The sequence below is a fragment of the Salvelinus sp. IW2-2015 genome, linkage group LG14 (genome assembly GCF_002910315.2).
Source record: "Salvelinus sp. IW2-2015 linkage group LG14, ASM291031v2, whole genome shotgun sequence".
In the NCBI taxonomy this organism is placed as follows: domain Eukaryota; kingdom Metazoa; phylum Chordata; class Actinopteri; order Salmoniformes; family Salmonidae; genus Salvelinus; species Salvelinus sp. IW2-2015.
In genome coordinates this window covers 44,898,252-44,923,567 of record NC_036854.1, presented here as the reverse complement: position 1 = coordinate 44,923,567, position 25,316 = coordinate 44,898,252, and positions in this window count along the sequence as shown.

The following is a 25,316-nucleotide window of genomic DNA, read 5'->3' as shown; positions in this document are numbered from 1 at the left end:
ATAATGCATGGCCCCATGTCYCACGGATCTCTACAAAATTCCTGGAAGCTGAAAATGTCCCAATTACTGCATACTCACCAAACATGTCACCCATTGAGCATGTTTGGGATGCTCTGGATCGACYTGTATGAGYYCGTGTTCCATTTACCATCAATAGCCAGCAAAATTGCACAGCCATTGAAGAGGAGTGGGACAACATTCCACTGGCCACAATCAACAGCCTGATCAAGTCTGTATGTATGAGATGTGTCGTGCTGCATGAGACAAATGATGATCACACCAGATACTGACTGGTTTTCTGATCCATGCCCCTACCTTTTAAAGGTATCTGTGACCATCAATCTACACACAATACCCCATAACGACAAAGCGAAAACAGGTCTTTAGAAATATTTGCTAATTTAGTAAAAATGAAAAACAGAAATATCTTWWTTACATAATGCTATGAGACTTGAAATTGAGCTCAGGTGCATCCTGTTTCCATTGATRATCCTTGAGCTGTTTCTACAACTTCATTGGAGTCCACCTGTGGTAAATTAAATTGATTGGACAAGATTTGGAAAGGCACACACATGTCTATATAAGAGCCCACAGTTGACAGTTCACGTCAGAGCAAAAACAAGCCATGAGGTCCAAGAAATTGTCTGTAGAGCTTCGAGACAGGATTGTTTCGAGGCACAGATTTGAGGAAAGGTACAAAAAAACTCTGCATCATTGAAGGTCTCCAAGAACACASTAGCCTCCATCATTCTTATATGGAAGAAGTTTGCAACCACCAAGACTCTTCCTAGAGCTGGCCGAACTGAGCATTCGGGGGGTGAAGGGCCATGGTGAGATACAGTAGGTGACCAAGAACCCGATGGTCACTCTGACAGAGCTCCGGAGTTCCTCTGTGGAGATGGGAGAACCTTCCAGAGGACAACCATCTCTGCAGCACTCCACCAATCAGGACTTGGTAGAGTGGCTAGACGGAAGCCACTCCTCTGCAAAAGGCACGCCAGCCCGCWTGAACAAGATTCTCTTGTCTGATGAAACCATGATTGAACTCTTTGGCGTGAATACCAAGCGTCACGTCTGGAGGGAAACCTGGCACCATCTCTACGGTGAAGCATGGTGGTGGCAGCATCATGCTGTGGGGATGTTTTTCAGCGGCAGGGACTGGGGGATTAGTCAGGATCAAGGGAAAGATGAACAGAGCAAAGTACAGAGAGATCCTTGATGAAAACCTGCTCCAGAGAGCTCAGGACCTCAGACTGGGTTGAAGGMTCASCTTCCAAAAGGACAATGACCCTAAGCACACAGCCAAGACAGTGCAGGAGTMGCTTTGGYACAAGTCTCTGAATGTCCTTGAGTGGCCCAGCCAGAGCCCGAACTTGAACCCCATCYAACATCTCTGGAGAGACCTGAAAATAGCTGTGCAGRTACACTCCCCATCCAACCTGACAGAGCTTGAGAGGATCTGCAGAGAAGAATAGGAGAAACTCCCCAAATACAGGTGTGCCAAACTTGTAGCATCATACTCAAGAAGACTTGAGGCTGTATTTGCTGCCAAAGTTGCTTCAAGAAAGTACTAAGTAAAGGGTCTGACTGCTTATGTAAATCTGAAGTTTTTTCTATTTATACATTTGCAAAATATTCTAAAAACTATTTTGACTTTGTCATTATGGGGTATTGTGTGTGTTGTATTAAAGAGGGGAAAAAACAATTTCATCCATTTTAGAATAAGGCTGTAACCTAACAAAATGTGGAAAAAGTCAAGGGGTCTGAATAATTCCCAAATGCACTGTCTATGTCTCTCCTTTCATCTGTGTCCGGTGTTAGCTGTTTACTGGCTAGCTAGGTCTTCATCCAACATGGAACAAAAGAGGGGGGTGGGTCGTGCATAACTCTGACGCAGTTGTCAAGTCTTCTCAAAACGTCCGCCAGTGCTGCTGTGAACCGCCTCACAAGAGACGTGCCAAAAGGGAGATGTATCCATTTTTTCACATCATTAGCTAGGTTTCCAGCCAATTGGCTACAGATTTTACTGCAAATAATCAAAATTCTGCACAAAAACAATATGCACATTTTCCCACCAGAGATGTTTCCATCAAATGTAATTGTTGCGGATAAATGGCTCTGCATGGTGACATAGTGCACACAACGTTTCATTTTTCTCTTAAGTTTTCATGTACTGAATAAAAATCTAAAGTTCAATGCGTTTCCATCGCATTTTGAACTCTCCTGATAGTTTTGCCACAAAAACTGTGTTAAATAGCAAATGTGCCCCTTTTGGTCTTGATGCATGCACTTGATGCATGCACTCTAGCCAGCAGACACAGTGTGGATAGGCTAGTCTACGTGATGATTTTTTTGACGATAAGAGCGAAATTATTTTTATTTGTCAAACAGCAGTCAAGTATCGATCATCATGTCACCAGAATAAGACCCTCAATATTTATTGGAAAGAGCATCAAGATCACCGAGCACTTTCACCTCCCTGTGAATTTCAGCATGTTATTCAATCTGTAGCCTAATAAACTGGTTTCCAAAGTCGTASTGGGAGGACCACACACCATATCATCGTGTGACTCCAAGTTTACTTTTGACATGATGATTATTATAGCAATATTTGCACAGAAAGGCATTTCCACCYTTATTGCTCGCATAATTAATTTTACTGACACAAAAAGARCCCACCATGTCGAATGAACAAATGATTTGTATGCATTTATAYAATTYTACATAAACTTCCTGTTTATATCACAGCTTTTCTTTTTTTACATGGTATGACTTTACTCGCATACACACTGTGGATGGAAACAATTTCAATGCTGTTTTTGTTGRTTTGTGTATCAACAAAATGGTTTGAGAATKWTTTTTTTGCAACACTGCTCACCGCATCAAAGTTTTCTTGACATAGYKATTTCAAGGAGAAGCATTTRTATTCCTCCCAAAATATGATGGGTGACATTTTAGTCACTCAAAAAGCAAGTTTACATTGGAATCAGAATGACTGCTCTCTCAACCTTTAAAATCTAAACTGGAACCTCCATTTCAGTGACTGGTGCAATAACTCCAAATAACAGAGTAGAATAGTTTAGAATTTCGTATARATATTTGAGTAGGATAAGATTAATTAATCAATCAATGTACACGCAAAACCTAGATATTGAAACAATTCTAAAAATCAACATGTAATAGAGGATGCTGGGAAATATGATGATGGATGTGGTTTTGGTTAACCACTGGTTATTAACACCAATGTCGTTGTTTTTTTACACCACTGAGTGTTTATTGAACTCTTTACAGTGTTAATTGAACTCTTGAATCAACACGAGAAAAGTTACACTGAAAAATTGACACTAGTTAACACTGGCCAATTCGATGTGTGCTGTGAAAAGGAAACATCTGCAGGTTTCCATACATTTCAAAAACCTTTTAGAATTCTGAAGACCCATTGATGTCATGTCAAGAACCCCACCCTTAACTCAAAGGTTATTTATCGGACAAGAGATCTCCAAGGAACCTTAAGCTGTGACCCACCGGGTCAGATCAGAGGACTGGCGCTGTTGTTTAGTAGGGGTGTGGCTTTCAAATAGTTATTTTTGGCCACCATTGAGAGTAAATGTGATTCCCGTTCATGCTGTGTTGTATAGAGCCCAACAGTGGAGGTGTCATAATACCCATAAAAACCTAGCGATCAAACGCAAATGGTTCCAATCGTTTTTCCACCATTCATTTTTCCCATAGGGGATTTTCTAAAAACGTAAAATAAAGGCTGTGTTTCGTGGAGGCGACTACAGCACTATCAATATATTCAGCTCTATTTCGATTCAGATTCCATCTCTAGTGGACACCTTTGCTATCAAATCAATTCAAATTGTATTTGTCACATGCTCCGGATACAACAGGTAGACCTTACAGTGAAATGATTACTTACAAGCCCTTAACCAACTATACAGTTTTAAGAAAAAATAAATGTAAAGAAAATATTTACTAAATAAACTGAAGTAAACAATACATTCATTAAAATAAAAATGGAAAAATAAAAAATAATTTAAGAGCAACAATAAAATAAGAGTAACGAGGCTATATACAAGGCGTACCAATACAGAGTCAATGTGAGGTGGTTAGTCAAGGTAATTGAGGTAATACATAGGTAGAGGTAAAGTGAAAAAATTGGGTGGGAGGGTCAATGCAAATAGTCTGGGTAGTCATTTGGTTAGCTGTTCAGGAGTCTAAGGGTTTGGGGTAGAAGCTGTTACAAAGCCTTTTGGACCTAGACGTGGCGCTCCGGTACTGCTTGTCGTGTGGTAGCTGAGAGAACAGTCTATGACTAGGGTGACTGGAGTCTTAGAACATTTTTAGGGCCTTCCTCCTACACCAAATGGCATCGTTGTCGGTGATCAGGCCTACCACTGTTGTGTCGTCGACAAACTTAATGATGGTGTTAGAGTCGTGCTTGACCATGCAGTCATATGTAAACAGGGAGTAAAGGAGGGGACTGAGGACGCACCTCTTAGGGGCCTCCGTGTTGCGGATCAGCATGGCAGATGTGTTGTTACCTACCATTACCACCTGGGGGCAACCCATTAGGAAGTCCAGGATTCCGTTGCAGAGGGAGGTGTTTAGTCCAAGGGTCCTTAGCTTAGTGGCGAGCTTTGAGGGCACTATGGTGTTGAACGCTGAGCTGAGGTCAATGAATATCATTCTCACGTAGGTGGTCCTTTTGTCCAAGTGGGAAAGGGCAGTGTGGAGTGCAATAGAGATTGCGTCATCTGTGGATCTGTTGGGGCGGTATGTGAATTGGAGTGGGTCTAAGATGTCTGTGATAATGGTGTTGATGTGAGCCATGACCAGCCTTTCAAAGCACTTCATGACTACAGATGTGAGTGCTACGGGATGGGAGTCATTTAGGCAGGTTACCTTGATGTTCTTAGGCACAGGGACTATGGTGGTTTGCTTAAAAAATGTTGGTCAGGGGACAGGTTGAAAATGTCAGTGAAGACACTTGCCAGTTGGTCAGCGCATGCTCGGAGCACACATCCTGGTAATCTGTCTGGCCATGCAGCCTTGTGAATGTTGACCTGTCAAAAGGTCGTACTCACATCGACTACAGGGAGTGTGATCACACAGTTGTCCGGAACAGCTGGTGCTCTCATGCGTGCTTCAGTGTAGCTTGCCTCGAAGCGCACATACAAGTAATTTAGCTTATCTCGTAGGCTCGTGCCACCGGACAGCTCACGGTGTTGCTTCCCTTTGCAATCCATAATAGTTTTCAAGCCCTGCCACATCAGACGAGCATCGGAGCCGGTGTAGTAGGATTCAATCTTAGCCCTGTATTGACACTCGTGTTTGATGGTTCGGAGGGCATAGCGGGATTTTTTAAAACATTTTTATTTCAATTTCACCTTTAGTTAACCAGGTAGGCTAGTTGAGAACAAGTTCTCATTTACAACTGCGACCTGGCCAAGATAAAGCAAAGCAGTTCGACACATACAACAACACAGAATTACACATGGAATAAACAAACATACAGTCAATAATACAGTAGAAAAAAAATAAGTATATATACAGTTTTTGCAAATGAGGTAAGATAAGGGATGTAAGGCAAAACGAATAGGCCATAGTGGCGAGGTAATTACGATATAGCCATTAAACACTGGAGTGGTAGATGTGCAGAAGATGAATGTGCAAGTAGAGATACTGGGGTGCAAAGGAGCAAAGTAAATAAATAAATACAGTATGGGGATGAGGTAGTTGGATGCGCTATTTATAGATGGGCTATGTACAGGTGCAATGATCTGTGAGCTGCTCTGACAACTGGTGTTTGAAGTTAGTGAGGGAGATAAGAGTCTCCAGCTTCAGTGATTTTTGCAGTTCATTCCAGTCATTGCAGTAGAGAACTGGAAGGAAAGGCGGCCAAAGGAGGAATTGGCTTTGGGGGTGACCAGTGAAATATACCTGCTGGAGCGCGTGCTGCTGGTGGGTGCTGCTATGGTGACCAGTTAACTGAGATAAGGTGGGGCTTTACCTAGCAAAGACTTGTAGATGACCTGGAGCCAGTGGGTTTGGCGACGAGTATGAAGCGAGGGCCAGCCAACGAGAGCATACAGGTCGCAGTGGTGGGTAGTATATGGGGCTTTGGTGACAAAACGGATGGCACTGTGATAGACGGCATCCAATTTGTTGAGTAGAGTGTTGGAGGCTATTTTGTAAATGACATCGCCGAAGTCGAGGATCGGTAGGATAGTCAGTTTTACGAGGGTATGTTTGGCAGCATGAGTGAAGGATGCTTTGTTGCAAAATTGTTAGCAATTCTAGATTATTTTTGGATTGGAGATGCTTAATGTGGGTCTGGAAGGAGAGTTTACAGTCTAACCAGACGCCTAGGTATTTGTAGTTGTCCACATATTCTAAGTCAGAACCGTCCAGAGTAGTGATGCTGGATGGGCGGGCAGGTGCAGGCTGCGATCTGTTGAAGAGCATGCATTTAGTTTTACTTGCATTTAAGAGCAGTTGGAGGCCACGGAAGGAGAGTTGTATGGCATTGAAGCTCGTCTGGAGGTTAGTTAGCACAGTGTCCAAAGAAGGGCCAGAAGTATACAGAATGGTGTCGTCTGCGTAGAGGTGGATCAGAGAATCACCAGCAGCAATAGTGACATCATTGATGTATACAGAGAAGAGAGTCGGCCCGAGAATTGAACTTTGTGGCACCCCCATAGAGACTGCCAGAAGTCAGGACAACAGGCCCTCCGATTTGACACCATGAACTATATCAGAGAAGTAGTTGGTGAACCAGGCGAGGCAGTCATTTGAGAAACCAAGGCTGTTGAGTCTACCGATAATAATGTGGTGATTGACAAAGTCGAAAGCCATGGCCAGGTCGATGAATCCGGCTACACAGTATTGTCTCTTATCGATTGCAGTTATGATATTGTTTAGGACCTTGAACGTGGCTGAGGTGCACCCATGACCAGCTCGGATTGCATAGCGGAGAAGGTACGGTGGGATTCGAAATGGTCGGTGATTTGTTTGTTAACTTGGCTTTCGAAGACCTTAAAAAGGCAGGGTAGGATATACAGTGGGGAGAACAAGTATTTGATACACTGCCGATTTTGCAGGTTTTCCTACTTACAAAGCATGTAGAGGTCTGTAATTTCTATCATAGGTACACTTCAACTGTGAGAGACGGAATCTAAAACAAAAATCCAGAAAATCACATTGTATGATTTTTAAGTAATTAATTTGCATTTTATTGCATGACCTTACCTTTGACTCAATTCGGCTGTCTTGTCCAGATCATCATGGCATTTGTAGTTCATTAGCAGCTAATTAGCATTTCATTTTGGGGGGTAAATACAGGTGAATATATTGATAAAGTAACCTTTTCTGAGAGAAATTTACACTGTTGTCAAAACATCATGCCAGGGTAAGCCTACGCCAAACACAACCCTTATGTCTAAAATCCCCTCAACCGAATGAATGGTGGAAAAAACAATTGGAACCATTCCCCCTTGTTTGACCACTAGGTGGTTTTATGGATATCATGACTCATACTGTGGTACTCTATAGTCATCACATGGCAAGGTTAAGCACTGACAGTTTTGTAGCTTTTTGAGGTTTACACAAGAGTAGGAGTTCCTGAAGTGCCTATGCATATCCCAATGTTGTCAGAGTTACCACTTTGTTATACTATTTAAATAATAATATTATAAAATGTATATAAAAATATGAGGAGTAGGAGTCCCTAAAGTGCCTATAAAAATTCCAATGTTGGCAGAGTTCAACTTTGTTATAATATTTCAATAATAATATTATAAAATGTATATACAAATATACATTATGCAAAAATAAAAATAAATCTTTATAAATTTCCACGTTCAAACTTAACATGATGAATAGGATTGACATATACTCTCAAAATGAACTTTATGACAGCCACGCCGACAATAGGCCACACCTCTTGAAAATAACCTAACAATCAGTTGGGTTTTTATTCACTTTCATGCTGGGATGATGCAGCAGCTGTCTTTTTTTAATTTTATGCATCGTTTGATACCGGCGCACCGAGGCATTGAAATTGCTAAGCAGTGTATTTCGATGCCTGTATCACTTTATCAGAAGTACGTGATCAATAACCACCTGATTGGTTTGGTATTGGTTGAAGACAAAAAAAGGCTATGCAACACACACACTATGGGGTGTGGGATGAAGTTTTATAATCATTTTGCTACTCTAAATTCTTTTGATCAGCAGATTCACTCATTTTTCAACACAAATGGCTGGAAACCATTTGATGTCAATACAACATTACAGATGAACAAGAATGACATCCAGTCTCAGGGGTGGCCAAAAAAAGCTGTCTTTGAAGCCAGTCCCCTACTAAGCCACCCCTCCAATCTTCAAAGAAAACAACCACTCTAACTGACCCAACTGGTTGGGTCAAAATAACCCAACGTGAGTTCTGTCCACTATTTACCCAGTGCTGGGCTGTTTTTAACCCAGCATTTTTTAAAGCGTGTGAATACTTTATCTGATAACTTTTTGACAACCAAGATGACATTTACTGTACAGCAATGACCTGTTGGAACTGAAACTTGTCATCAACATTTAGCCTACAACATGTTTAAACTTTCGATCCTGTAAGTGCCATTAGTGATGATATGATACAGTGCACAAGCTGGCTCCAGTGATTGTGTGTGTTGGCTAAGATTATATACACTGCTCAAAAAAATAAAGGGAACACTTAAACAACACAATATAACTCCAAGTCAATCACACTTCTGTGAAATCAAACTGTCCACTTAGGAAGCAACACTGATTGACAATAAATTTCACATGCTGTTGTGCAAATGGAATAGACAAAAGGTGGAAATTATAGGCAATTAGCAAGACACCCCCAATAAAGGAGTGATTCTGCAGGTGGTGACCACAGACCACTTCTCAGTTCCTATGCTTCCTGGCTGATGTTTTGGTCACTTTTGAAACTGCCTGGCGGTGCTTCCACTCTAGTGGTAGCAATGAGACGGAGTCTACAACCCACACAAAGTGGCTCAGGTAGTGCAGTCATCCAGGATGGCACATCAATGCGAGCTGTGGCAAGAAGGTTTGCTGTGTCTGTCAGCGTAGTGTCCAGAGCATGGAGGCGCTACCAGGAGACAGGCCAGTAACATTCAGGAGACAATGGCAATGGCAATGGCAATGCACAACCATTTGCCGCACAGCAGGCTGGCAGTGCTTTCTGGAATTCTTTTTTATAAAATATTGATGATTAAACGTGGGCTTAAAACAAACATTTTGTAATTAATTTAACATCTGAAAAATTAAAAAACAGGACAAATCTGAGGTGGCGTGCCCTTGTGCGCCCTATTGGGGCATTAGCGCGCTCCTCTGGCTGTAATCATACTTAGCATGATGAATCCAACATGCTGTACATTTTTTCACTGTCATGGTTTTATTGTAACATATGTGGTGTAAACAGGGGCACTTTGTGGATATTGTATATTGTGGAGTTCTTTGGCTTAATGGAAATATAGTTAAAATGGGGGGGGTATTTCTTACTTATGAGCACCCTCGTTTTTTAGGATGTTTCCATAATGAAAATGCTAATGAATGAGGAGTGTCATGATCTTACAGCTGTGCTGGTTTTCAACTAGATTCAAATCTACAGTATGTCTCGGCCAGTTGGTGATGGATTCTGTTAAATGAAATAATTTTTGGAAGGGCTATTCCACTCTCTATTTGTCATGTCCCAATGTTGTAGATCACCAAGTCCAATACATAAACCCTTTGAGTAAACAACATTTCCAGGGCTTCAGATGTACACGATAACAAAAGGCAAGAAGCCAATGTCTATTTGAATAATAATCTGGGCCTAACGATTGCCATTAAAGTCTCTAAACAGGCAATAATTACCGTTTTATTACTCATAAAGCACTACCGATGGTATTACTCATCTCGGAGCAGTTTGGATTAGGGTTAATGCTCGTTGGACTTTCCCACTGTTGATTTCCCTCGAGGCTCCGGTTGAACTTTAATGAATCCTTCATCTTGCCAAAAACCACAGCTCCAAGGTGCTCTTATTGCTACTGCCAGAGGGTATGGACGAGTAAAATAGACTAACAGCTGAATTGAGTGAGGATGACAGGTTTTGACTCGGGTAAGTAATTTCTTATTAACGTCCGATCAGAGGCTAACCCTTACAAAAGATGGGAGAGAAGGTTAAATCATCGCACAGGGGAAGTAATGACATTGAATGTTTTTGTGGGGGAAAGTGAAATCCCTCATACATGTGTGTTGTGTCGGGTGTAGTGCATTGAGCAAAAGTAGTCAATGGCAAATAAAAAAAATGGTGGAGAAAAGTGGATAAACAAATGACTTGTCCAGATCATCTCTGACCAGTGTCATTATACAAACCATTCAAGCTGCCGTACAATTACACATACGTGGTTGTACTTATGTAACGAATGATGATGGATATGTAATTATACCCTTAAATGTCTTAATGAAATGTTTGCTACATTTTTTGGGAGAAATTGGGACATCTGACCTTTGATTGGGACATATAATCATAGAGGACTCTTCTGTATAAACAATCGCTTAAATTGTTAATTGGCTCCAAATGGAATGCTTCATTACCACGATTCTGTATTTTACACGATTAGTTTTTGACGCCCGTGTGATTTTGCGTTATAAGGTATATTTACATAGGTTAATATATGAATCTACCGTAGGAGATAGGCCAGATGGTATTGACTATTCAGGGACCGTATACTGGAATATCGGCTAATGGAGTCTAGGGTTCCAAGATTTGGTTATGATAGTCACTCTAGGTGGGTTGTGATGGTCTAGACGTCAACTTAGGCGACTAATCGTTCGATTCCTTTCTCAATCACGCTGTTATATCAGTAAGCTGTTATCTACTACTTGGCAAACCTGAAAACACTACAACTGTGTTATTCCTCACTGCACTGAGATTTAACAAAACAGATAACAGGAACCAATGGGGTTTTATTTGTGCACTATGCAACACTGTAATTTAGTTTTTTGTTGTTTCAAGTAATTATTGTTAAGTAACTAGTTCCATAGCCTTTTTTAGTTTACTCAACTTTTCCATCAGTGTTACCTGAACTTAAAATGTTTGTGTTGGCTCAAACTTAGCTCCAACTGGAGAAAAATTCAGTGAACTTAAAATAATGTGTTTGCTCACATCTTGTCTCGTGTATGTTAATTCAATAAAAAAGTATTATTTCACTACTAAAAATGGCTGTGGAACTAGTTACACACATGGTGCTTTTAATCTTACATATTTGACATTGTGCATGCTCATTTATAGAGTACTTAACTATTATTCAACATGTCATCATCTAGGATTTGAACGGACAATCTCTTTGTTCCTGGCATACCAATCTTCCTGTTACACCACCATGTCTGTGTCATTAATTTAGGCTCATCTGTATTGCTACACTTTGTTAAAGTACACTCAGCTAAAACTATTTATTTTTCATAGTGATGAGGTGTTTAAGGAGTAACGTAAAAAAAAATTGTAATATGCCCACACAAGCATTCAACAACTATAACAGAAAATCCTAAAATAAGTAAATCAAATCAATAATGAGAGAATAGTCAGATTAATTGATAATTGACATGGTGGCATAGCAGGAAGATTGGAATGCCCTAACAAAAGGTTGTAAGCTCAAACCCTGGAGACATGTTGAATGTTAATTACTGTATAAATGCACAATGTTATCATGTGTGTCAAATAGTAAGTTGAAAACTAAACCACCATGTGTGTAACTTGATCCTAACCCTTGTTTTTGTGTGAAAATCCCAAATAATTATTTATTTAACCAGGCAAGTCAGTTAAGAACAAATTCTATTTACAATGACGGCCTACCCGCGGACGATGCTGGCCAATTGCGCGCCGCCCTATGGGACTCCCAATCACGGCCGGATGTGATGCATTCTGGATTCAAAGCAGGGACTGCAGTGACGCCTTGCACTGAAGATGCAGTGCCTTAGACCGCTGCGCCACTCGGGAGCCAAAATAATAATTTCTAGTTGAATGATAATGTGACCAACACATCATTTTAAGTTCACTGAATTTTTGCCTAAACTTTCTAAAGTTGGAGCTAAGTTTGGGCAAGGACAAAAAAATATTGACAGAAAAATTTTGTAAACTAAAAAAGGTTTTGGAAACAGTTGCTTAATAATAATTCGTTGAAACTAAAATTACAATGTGGCATAGCGCACAAATAAAAACCTGTTATCATGTTTTGTCAAAGTCATCATTTCGGGATAACTGTTCCAGGAGCATTTGAGGTTGAACACAAAAGACCATCATCTTAACTACTTTGTGTTTCAGTGTTCATTGAAGCTTATCGGCCTAGTGTGGCGATCCAGAATGGAGAGAGAGCAATGACAAAATGATTTTTTTGATTTTTTATAATAATGTTTTTAAAGGGTCGCAGCCTAAATATTTAAAAAAAACTGTCTGTCGGCAGTTATCTGACACAACTTTCTACAATGTTCTAGAATGATGCAAACACTCTGCAATAAGGCAGAAATTGGGTATAACCAGTATTAAAAAGCACACTTCAGTGGAACTTCAAAGGGTTTCTCTACAGCAGTGGTTCCCAAACTTTTTATAGTCCCGTACCCCTTCAAACATTCAARCTCCAGCTGCGTACCCCTTCTAGCACCAGGGTCAGCGCACTCTCAAATACAGTTTTTTGCCATCATTGTAAGGCTGCCACACACACACACTAGAAGATAAATMTATTAAACATAAGAATGATTGTGAGTTTTTGTCACAACCTGGCTCGTGAGAAGTGACAAAGAGCTCTTATAGGACCAGGGCACAAATAATAATATAATCATAATCAATAATTTTTMAACCATCTTACATATAAAACCTTATTTGTTAATCGAAAATTGTGAATAACTCCCCACAGGTTAATGAGAAGGTTGTGCTTGAAAGGATGCACAAAACTCTGCAATATTGGCAGTCAGTCTTAAATTATTATTATTATTATTATTATTATTATTTTCCACACACAGTCTGTGCCTGTATTTAGTTTTCATGCTAGTGAGGGCCGAGAATCCACTCTCACATAGGTACGTGGTTGCAAAGGGCATCAGTGTCTTAACAGCGCGATTTGCCAAGGCACCATACTCTGAGCGCAGCCCAATCCAGAAATGCTTCTGATTAAATTCAATTTTCACAGAACCGCTTGTTGCAATTTCGATGAGGCTCTRCTTGTTCAGATATTGGTAAGTGGACTGGAGGCAGGGCATGTAAGGGATAATGAATCCAGTTGTTTGTGTCATCCGTTTCGGGAAAGTACCTACGTAATTGCGTATCCAACTCACTCAGGTGCTTCGCTATATCAGACTTGACATTGTCCATAAGCTTGAGTTCATTTGCACACAACAAATCATACAATGATGGAAATACCTGTTTGTTGTCCTTGTTAATGTAGACAGAGAAGAGCTCCAACTTCTTAATCAAAGCCTCAATTTTGTCCCACACATTGCGGAAAGTCCCTGTAATCCTATATTCAAATCTTTCAGGTGAGAAAAAACATCACCCAGATAGGCCAGTCGTGTGAGAAACTCGTCATCATGCAGGCGGTCAGACAAGTGAAAATGATGGTCAGTAAAGAAAACTTTAAGCTCTTCTCTCATTTCAAAAAACGTGTCAATACTTTMCCCCTTGATAACGAGCACTGCTGTATGTTGTAAAAGTGTTACATGGTCATTGCCTATATCATTGCATAGTGTAGAAAATACACGAGAGTTCAGGGGCCTTGCTTTAACAAAGTTAACCATTTTCACTGTAGTGTCCAAAACGTCTTTCAAGCTGTCAGGCATTCCTTTGTCAGCAAGAGCCTCTCGGCTGCAGTGTACTCAAGTGGCGTTGGGAGCAACAGCTTGTACCACTCCACTATGTCTCCCTGTCATGGCTTTTGTAACATCATTACAGATACCAACACAAATGTACCACCAAAGTCCATTTGAACGTCACAAAGCTGTCCAGTACTTTAATCATATCCTCTCCTGTTGTCCTAGTTTCCAGTGGTTTGCAGAATAAGATGTCTTCCTTAAATGACCCCCCATAAATGTAACGGACATATACCAGGAGCTGTGCCAGGTCCGCCATGTCTGTTGACTCATCCAGCATAGAATTCACTCATCCAGCATAGAATTCACTGGCTTGTATGCGAAGCAGTAATTGTTTCAAAACATCTCCTGCCATGTCACTGATGCATCGTGAAACAGTGTTGTTTGATGAAGACATTGTCTGTATAGTTTTGTAGGCCTTTTCCCCCAGCATGGTCACAGCCATATCCACGGCAGCAGGAAGATTTAAGGCCTCCACAATAGTATGGGGCTTGCCRGTCCTAGTCACTCGGTAGCTGACCATATAAGACTCTTCTAGCCCCTTCTTATTAATGGCATCTGCTGCTTTTATACGTCTTACTATTCGAAGTCGTCTTAATTCTCACTCAAAAAACTRCCGTGGATTACTTTTCAAATTGAGAGTAAGGGTTATGTACGCGCAATGTTTGGGAATACCTGCTCTACAGTATGCACAGCAAATGGACATAGATAGTTGGTTGTAACACTTGCGTTCTAAAAACATGACCGTGAAAATTTGTATTTCTCCAATTTAAGTGTCTAATTAGTCTATTATACATATCTGTTTCAGGTATCTCAACATGGRAATCAATCAATCTGGGTCTTGAGACAAGTTGGAGAAATAATGTGTTTGAATGATAGCAATATATTAAAAATGTTAATAATTTAACAGCTTTAATGGGTTTTTTTGTGTGTTTTTTTTTTACTTCACTGCAATAGCAGTGTATTCCCAAAGATGTGTTCACAATAACACATCTTTGAATTAAAATCGAAATTCCTATATACACCAAAAAGTGTACATACAGGGTAAATCAGCATCCTGGGCAGCATCCAGGGTAAGCTCACCATGGAAAATGTCTCTCAAAGTATGTTTCACTCCAATGACCTCCTCCAGAATAAACATGTTACAACTTTACTCCGTAAGGGTACAAATGTTTAATAGATTTCRCCTTTCTTTTTGCACACGTTTCTTTATCTCAGTGGAGTCATGGTGACAGCATTTCAATTTGCAGATCAATTGTTGGCTACATGCCTCCAGCCACTGCATTGCATTACCATAGTAATATCTTGTGGACCCTCTTTTTAATGTCGAGGTCTACTCTCCAGGCAGGCTCAGAAATGAGTGGTTGGACTGTATATCTGGCATTCATTTCCTCATGTGTYATGGTATTTCTATGATATGTCTGATTTGGAAGTAAGGATGAAATCAAAGCAGGCCTTGGATATGGTAAAGCATACATTACCATTCCCCCTAGATTATGACCACTGGATTGTAGTGGACACAGGATAGATTTTATTGAGAGGAACTCATATACCCAAGGTTCATCTTTTTACAGTAAATTGCATGCAAATGTCCAAAATGACAGTATTTCTCTCAAAATACTTTGGTGAGATTGGATTTCAATAAGRTATTACAGCTGTACATGATTATATTGCATTCCTACAGTGTGAAGTATCTCCACAATACATATGTGTAAATGTACCATCTACAATAGCTATAGGGAGGAAGTGCCGTAAGGTAGCATTAGATCAGAATGTAAACATACAGAAATCAGAGTCCATTTCATGTGGCCCTGCAGAGGGGGGGGCTGCTGATTGAAAAACAATTAATTACAAAAACAAAATCCTTCCGCCAATTCACAGATGGCGGAGTGGCTGCCATTTAAGATGGGGGGATTGATTCCAAGGAATGTCCCCCTGGATGTGAAGAGAAGCATGTCTCTTTTGCCAGGCAGAAATTTGGCATTTTCCAACTGTCGMCAGGCATCATTTACTCTCTCACTATTCTCAGTCTGCACATGCCCATGGTCTAATATCCCAGATATCCACATCCCTAATCCCTGGCACGATGATATCCTCAATTAAAAAGGCATGGGGAAATTAGCTGCACTGCTAACGGGGACAAGAGGACATATTGTAATATTGAAAGAATTACAGAAGGAAACACAAGATTGTAATATGCATGGAACTCTGATATTTCATAAAAATCGATACATGTGAGGCTCACATTGTGTGTGTTGCAAATTGCAACATATTCCCTCATGCACAAAAAATGGTTCTATCAGAGCCCTGGTCAAAGGTTTTGCACCATACAGGAAATAGTGTGATACAGGAAATAGTGTGATACAGGAAATAGTGTGACATTTGAGATGCAGCCATTGTTTGACCACCCCCTCCCAGTCACTGGGTCAGAAATTGTATTCAGTTGAATTCACATCTGTTGCATTTCTAGAGATCCACACCCCAGTGTCAGCTTGAGATCTTCTTTAACTAAGATGACTAGTTGACTGATTTTGTCAGCAGAATCAATACTTTTTCTTATAATCCAGACTGGAACACTGTTCCGAATTGTTGAGAAGATTAAGTATCATCGATGTGTTTTGTCAGAGTGATAATGAGTTGCAACAGCGCAAATGTAGTATTGTTCTGTAAATTCAACCCTTCAAAAATGTTAAGCATCCAATACCATCGAGAGAGAGAGAGAGAGAGAGAGAGAGAGAGAGAGAGAGAGAGAGAGTTCAGAAGTGGCTGGAAAGGAAATACAAGTGGGTCTCGTACAATGAGCTCTACTGTAAATGTCAGGCAATAAAGATTAAGATCAAATAAGATTCAGATTATCATTAATATAGATGTGTGTGGTCAGACCAATCTTCAATTTGATGCATTTGATTACATAATCCTTGAAATATGAGATTCTAAATAAGGCCTGTCGAATAATAGATCATTTTTCTTACAGAGTATAAATGCATTATTCATGATTGCAGTTTCTTCCGATAGACCCAATTGATACACTTCTACTTCTATTGTGGTCTGACCCATCCTTGAAAATCCCTTCACCAAGATTTTAGGTTCTAAGAATATGATTATACGTTATGGAGTTTATTATCCTCAGTGGCATAACGGAATGACAATTCCTCATTGCCACTATCATTAATGAAAAACCACATGAATTTCACATGTGAAAGGTAATGTGATCACTTGTGAAAATCTACATGTGACACGTCATGTAAAATATCACCACACGTGAAGTTCCATAAAAATGTACATATGCAAAAGAGGTGGGCATTTCACATGTGAAATCATGTGATTTCAAACATGTGAAATGATGTGGTTTTTCCATAAGGGTAACACCACCTCAAGTGACTTCCTGCATTCCCACAATGCTTTCAGCGTTGTGACTTACTACCMAGACCACATATGTCAGTTCTGTCATGTTTACTGTGTTGGTGGGTGTCTTATTTTGATGTTGATCGCCCTGGATAGAAGACAGACTGTCATAATACTACTATATTATGTGTAATAGCTCCCCTACATCAGGCTATAGAAATGGTAAATAATATTGTAAATAAGTCACTTTGCACATACGCCTCAGAGAACACTTACATTTTCATGTAGTCTATGTATACTGCACAAATTATAAACGCAACATGCAACAATTTCATTGATCTTACTGAATTATAGTTCCTATGAGGAAATCAGTTAATTGAAATAAATACATTAGGCCCTAATTTATGGATTTCACATGACTGTGCAGGGGAGCAGCCATGGGTGGGCCTGGGAGGGCATAGACCCATTCACTTGGGAGCCAGGCCCACCCACCGGGGTGTCAGGCCTAGGGCTCTATTACAGACAGAAATACTCCTCAGTTTCATCAGCTGTCTTGGTGGCCGGTCTCAGACGATCCCACAGGTGAAGAAGCCGGATGTGAATGTCCTGGGCTAGCGTAGTTAGACGTGGCACCACCCCCAGCCCCCCTCAGATGCACGTGAAGAAGACGGAGTCTGGTTGGATGTACTGCCAAATGTTCTAAAATGAAGTTGAAGGCAGCTTATGGTAGACAAATTAACATTCAATTATCTGGCAACAGCTCTGGTGGACAATTGTGCAGTCAGCATGCCAATTGCACACTCCTTCAAAACTTGAGACATCTGTGGCATTGTGTTGTGTGACAAAACTGCACATTATAGAGTGTCCTTTTATTGTCCCCAGCACAATTTGCACCTCTGTAATGATCATGCTGTTTATTCAGCTTCTTGATATGCCACACCTCTCAGGTAACTGGATTATCTTGGCAAAGGAGAAATGCTCACTAACAGGGATGTAAACAAATTTGAAATAAGCTTTTTTTTGCATATAGAACAATTCTGGAATCTTTTATTTCAGCTCCTGAAACATGAGACCAACACTTTACATGTTGTGTTTATATTTTTGGTCAGCATATTTACATTTTTATATATACTGTACATATGCTCCTCTAGTCTTATAGGAGCCAAGTAGTGACTACTTTGGTAGATGGATGTCATAAACTTACCAGAAGAAATGAAAATATATAATTATTTCATGATCACTCTGAGATATGCCTCTTCACACAACTGGGGAAGAAAATATGTCATATATAGTGGAACATAGACAAAATAAGACATCTGCTCTTTAACCAACACATCTTGAATCAATATTCATAATCTGTTATCTGTGCTCTTTGTCATAATGCACTATGACTTTAAGAAAATCACCTGTATCATTCATGTGCATTTTTCATTTCATATTCATCATCTGTTATTAGTGTTTTAGTGCTCTTTATCACAATGCTGTATGCGTTTAAAAAAATCACCTGTATGACTTGTGTGCTAAATGTAGAGATTGTGATGCTTATAATAGTTCCTCATCCATAGCAATGCCCTCTGAGACCCCAAGTCCCTTGACATAACTAGAGTTTAGGACTAGGTTCTAGCTGCATTTTTCTTTGCTCAAAATTGAGTCGTTGACATAGCCTTGTTCTGTTCAATCTTCTCTACCTATATAGTACTCTAAATTCATGTTGTTAAGTTCAAAAGAATACAAGCTAAAAATAGCTGACACCATTCAAACCAATGAGGGTTTGGAATTTTAAGCCAATTATCTTAGAATCATCTTTTTCAGATAGAACCTTTGCCCCGAGCGCTCAATAAATCAAAAGGTGGGACAGGTCCCTTGAAGCAAAATGACATGCTCACCACAGAAACATGGTGTTATGGTGTGCATTCATGCAGTCATGACACTATTCACTATTTAGTCACTTTGAAAATATCACTAAAGACCCAACTTTGAAAATCCAATAATGTCCTATACGCTTCTAAGAAAGATTAAGGATAAGGATATTATTGTATTATTGTTTGTTCAGCAGATTTTGAAAATGAACCATTCCAAGGCATCACATTATTCACTTTCCTAATGGAAATGAGGGAAAACATCTGTGGGATTTGCGTTGTGCCCTCGTGAGACATCGACAAGAGAGGTTGCAGTTTGTAGGAAAACACACAGTAAATCTGTAAAGCTGAGGGGAGACACATAGACTCTTGGTGGGTATAAACAAGGGCTGAACTTTGAGTGATCTTTAAATCCTGACGCAGACATGGCTGGCTACCCACGACGACTGTCAATGTCCAGGCCTCAGGGCTACAGTATAGTGGAAGCTGTGTCTGCTAACCCTGGTTAGCTGCGGATATAAACTGGCACCCACAAATCTGTGGTCTGCTGGATAGATTTAAAGTGACGTTTTAATTTGTGGGTCAGGTGTGGTCCAAGAGAGACTCATGGCAGGTATGGTACATATTAAATGTACCCTTCACATAAGCTAGTGTGGTTTGCATTGCAGTTATGTGTGTGCATATGCATGTGTGCCTGCCTGCGTGTGTGTTCGTATTTTTTCCCAGGTTTGTCATATTGTGGAAGGCAGATGGTGGATCTGTTCTGGCAGATGTGGTGCAGTTGAAGGTCTTGAAAATCAGACTCACATCGGTCTTTTCTGTGGACAAATAAATTATATTTATAGGAACTTTTAGTAAATGAACAGCAGAGGTGGTTTGTAGAGCGTGAAGTGGTCAGGCCTTGCACAGTGATCTCTGTGACCACCTCATCGAACCCACTGCCTGATATAAGAAAAGGAGTCTTAAGCCACTGACTGCATCCCAAATAACACCCTATTCTTTACATAGTGCACTACTTTTGGCCAGAGCCCCCTGGTAGTGCACACTATAGGGAATAGGGTGCCATTTGGGATGCAGGCAGTGGCTACAGCCTCCTCTTATGTGTTGTTGTTGATATAGAATAGTATAGAATATAATATAGAATAGTACAGTATTCTGCTGTAGAATACTATACTACACACTGTAGTATCCTTTGATCATGTGCAGTACGAACTATAGAATGTTATAGAATATTATAATGTACAGTATACTACAGTGTTATCCGGTGAAAAAACACGGTAGTAAATACTACATTAATGGACACAAAAACATTACAATCCACAAAGACACAATACTTTGTTAACTAAGTAAATACTACAGTATTTAATTTGCATATACCCCACCCATTCCTCTCCCCCATATCACAATTTGTGCCACTCATAAGTGAGAAACCTACATGCCAATGAAAGATCATATATTGTGTTTCCTACAGGTTATAGAAAAGAGCAGAAGCTCTGAACTGTCCATTCAGACCTCCTTCCCTATACATACATTACATTTTATGGAATATTTGCTCTTTTAGTATTTCTCCAGTAGATTTCCTCAAGGAGGAAGCTTCCACTTCAATGTCAAAGATAATAAAACAAATGTACAATATAGTAAACACTAAATGAAATCAAATTACTACAGTAAATACTGCTGTATAATACAGTCTGCAAAAGCACTCAATAAACACTACAGTATAGTACAGTCTGCAAAAATATTACAGTAAATACCAAGGTTATTATAGTTGTTTTGATATTAGTTTTTATATCTATTCATTTTGGGATGTTTATTTTGAATTCAGTTTAGTTTAAGTTAGTTTTCAGACCTGATTCGCTAGTTGTTTGTATTTAAGTTGCATAAAAGTATGTATATTTAGTTTTTATATGATTTAGTTTCAGTTTTAGTGTTAGTGACAGGAAGCATGCAGGGGAGGCTTAGGAACCAGTGGGATGTCACTTCTTGCAACTGGGGGGTATTAATAATACATAAGGTGATGGGTAAGGTCATAGCATAGGTTAGCACTTCTCATGCTACATAGAGCCCCACAGTGGAGGTGTCATAATACCCATGAAACCTAGCGGTCAAACAGGGATATGTGTCACACCCTGATCTGTTTCACCTGTCCTTATGATTGTCTCCACCCCCTCCAGGTGTCGCTTATTTTCCCCAGTGTATTTATCCCTGTGTTTCCTGTCTCTCTGTGCCAGTTCGTCTTGTATGTTTCCAAGTCAACCAGTGGTTTCCCGTTCTCCTGCTTTTTGCAATCTCCTTATTCTAGTCCTCCCGGTTATGACCCTTGCCTGTTTCTGGACTTTGTACCCGCCTACCTGACCATTCTGCCTGCCTTGACCACGAGCCTGTCTGCCACTCTGTACCTCCTGGGCTCTGATCTGGTTTTGACCTTTTTGCCTGTCCACGACCATTCTCTTGCCTACCCCTTTGGATTAATAAACATTGTAAGATTCCAACCATCTGCCTCCTGTGTCTGCATTTGGGTCTCGCCTTGTGCGTTGATAATATGGTTCCAATCGTTTTTCCACCATTAATTTTTCCCATAGGGGATTTTAGAAACACTTAAACACTTCTGTGTTTCATGTAGGCTTTCCTTGGAGTGACATTTTGATAATCATGTAAATCTCAAATTTCTCACAGATTTCTAATGAGGTTTTTTCGTGCAACACAGCTTTGAGCCGAAATGTTGTTTTTTCCCCCTCCCAAGTCTCCATTAGCTCAGGAAGCGCAACGCAAAACACCTCCGTTGGAATCTGTGTTAAAACGGTGCACAGGAAGTGCATTTTTTTGTATTTGTAAAATCATTTTGGGGTGATGAATGTCCAAAACCGTATTGCACGCAGTGATTATTAACGGTTAGACAAAGTGTGTCAGGACAGTTGTGCATGTCGGCCCCGCTGTGGTCAAATGTTGAAATGAGAACACATGGTTTTATGGCTTTGGGCTCTTGAGATATATGGTTATGTTTAAATTATAGTCCATTTCAATGTGACTTGGATTTAAAAGGAATATAACCGAGACTGGTGCAAAAAATATGGTGTAAGGACACTCCAATCTAATTATTTTTACCTTTAGTATTACATTTAGGAAGAATCAAGTTAGCTACCTAGCCATTTTTTCCCCCTGTGAGCTAGGGATAGCTAGTGATAATGATGCACAAACTAGGACTTTTTAAACATTCATCTCCTGGCCGCATTTACCCGCCAGATTCAGTAGCTTGAAATCACCCCAAATGCCATTAATTTAGAAAATTACTAAAACGGAACATAGTTCATGTCACGTTCTGACCTAAGTTCCTTTTCTATCTTTATTTTAGTTTGGTCAAGGCGTGAGTTCGGGTTGGCATTCTATGTTGTTTTTCTATGTTTTGTTCTATACGTTATATTTCTATGTGTTTGGCCTAGTATGGTTCTCAATCAGAGGCAGGTGTCGATTGTTGTCTCTGATTGAGAATCAAACTTAGGTAGCCTGTTTTCCCACTATGGGTTGTGGGTAGTTGTTTTCCGTTTTAGTGTTTTCACCATTCGGGACTGTTTCGAATTTTGATTCTCTTGTTCTTTTTCTATTTTGTATTCATTCTCATTAAAAGTTATTATGGATACGTACCACGCTGCATTTTGGTCCCCATCTCCTTCCACCAACGAAAGCCGTTACAATTCATGCTGGTTTTTATTTTAGTTCGCTTTGCAGTCAAAAAATAATAGTTTCAGTATAGTTTTAGTTTTTCAAACTGGTTTGTTAAATTATTTTAAGTTTACGAAAAGTGTTTTCATGATTTGTTTTTTATTTAGTTTTAGTTTACTATAATAACCTTGGTAAATACCACAGTACACTACATTAATTACAATAGTATATACTGTACTACTATTTTCTTTTACTACAGTATTTATACTGTAGGTAACTGTAAATACTAGAGTATACTACAGTAAACGCTACAGTGAATACTACAGTAGGGTCCGCAAAAACATTACAGTGAATGCTATAGTATTTATGCCATAGTATTTTTTTTCATGTGGGGTGCTACAATGGCATCGATTTTCACCATTTCGGGAACTTGTCCCACTAATAGACAATCTGGATTGCCATTGGGGAAGCAGAGTTCACTCTCGTGACCTCCAGTGTTTCCTACACTGGACCAAACAACAAATACTCATGTGAACAGAGTCCATGGACAAAATATTAAACTGAATTGGCCCAGTGCAGTCAAAAATGAGATTTTCCTGTGTTTGATATACTGTATATATCCAAACTGAGGTTGGAGCAATACTGTGAAATTGTGAACATGATGATAAGGCCCTTTTAGAGTAAGAGCCGTTTGAAAAGACTGCCTGAATGGTTTTATTTTTTATTTGATTTAACCTTTATTTAACTAGGCAAGTCAGTTAAGAACACATTCTTATTTACAATGATGGCTTACCGTGGCCAAACACTCCCCTAACCCGGACGACGCTGGGCCAATTGTGCGCCGCCCTATGAGACTCCMGATCACGGCCAGTTGTGATACAGCCCGGGATCAAACCAGGGTCTGTAGTGATGCCGCTAGCACTGCGATGCAGTGCCTTAGACCGCAGCGCCACTCTGGAGAATTTTCTGCCTATTTTGGTGGGGTTGAGTTTTGGCCAGCCTGACCACATCACCAGGCGGTAAATTAGATAATAGTCCTATAAGAAAGAGTTCCAAACCGCTCTGCCAATAACAGCTAGTTTTCAGTTTTCCCCTCCGTCAGACCATTTCCAGACTTTTAGCTAAATTCTTGCTTGAGAAATTGCTCTTTGCTAAGAAGCATTTTGTAAATTTTTTACCATTTCAATTGAAAACAATCACAATAAGATAGTTAATTGTTAGTCAGAAATGGTTTGATATTGAAAATGGCTGTATTGGACCTTTAATATCCACAGTCCTCACTCAAAGTGCAATGGACATTCCTTTTGTGTGGATTTGTAGATAAGGGATACGTTTACCCCCAACTAAGGAATGTGATTTTGTTTAAATAATTGAATGATGTGCCAAATTAATGAAAACATATTTAGTGATCGAGATAAAGACCAAGAATAACAGCATGGACATTGTGTATGGTCGAAGACAGTTTAATGTATTTGTGTTATAGCGGAGGTAACATTAAATCAAAGAGTAATGGCTGATTATTTATTCTTCTCTATCCTTATGAATAATTCTCCTTTAGACATCATACAGGGTACATCCCAAATATCACACTTTTCTTTATACAGTGTACTACTTTTGACCAGGCTTACTTTTGAACACAGCTAGGTCAAAAGCAGTGCACTATATAGGGAATACTGTGCCATTTGGGACAGGCCCACAGTAACCAGCAGACCTTTTACAGTACCATGCCAGTAATATAGACCTATATATGTTTTCTTGACTGATGCCAACGCAAGCATATCTTCATAACAACATGATAACATCCATCAATTACATATATTATGGATATAGTGTGTACAGTATATGATGCTGCAGGYAAATCAGACTCAATAGAGATCTCTTCTTCTTCACAGCACACATGAATGAAGATGAGAGAGGCTAGCAGCGAAATGAGCTAGCAAACTGTATTAAACATCCCTGTGTTTGCTAATTTAACCCATTTGGGACTGGGAGATATTGAAGCTCAGCATATGATGAGTGAGAGTCACTTTGTCAGTCTCTCTATTTCCCACAGGCAAGCAATATGAAGTCTTACCGTAGACTCTGACCCCAGCGTTTATCCGTGCAGTTTTTTTACTCCTGTCTCGCGATGCACAGTGAAAGACTTCTGAATGAATTTACATTACAGCATTACATCCTCAGTATGTTAAAGAATACTAGAACCTCAAGGGGAAAAGGGTTGTAAATGCTGTGTGTATTGTATAGTCTGCTTGTTTTCAAATTCAATCTCTCCATATCCCCCGGCAAAGAATATGACATTGTTATTCAATGTCTAACTCTCTGTGATTTGGAAGTTTAAGGCAGTAAATGACAAACAAATATTCCAAAGAATGAAATGTTGGTTGTGTGACAAGGAAATAATATTCATGGCGTATATGGACTGTGATAAATTTTGACGATTAGAAATGTGAACTGACAACTTGCATAAGGCACTGTGAAATCTAGCTGCCCTTAGAGACTGACATAGTGGAGCACATGACACAATTTATAGATATTATCCCCATAAAATAAAACAAAACCTTGCAA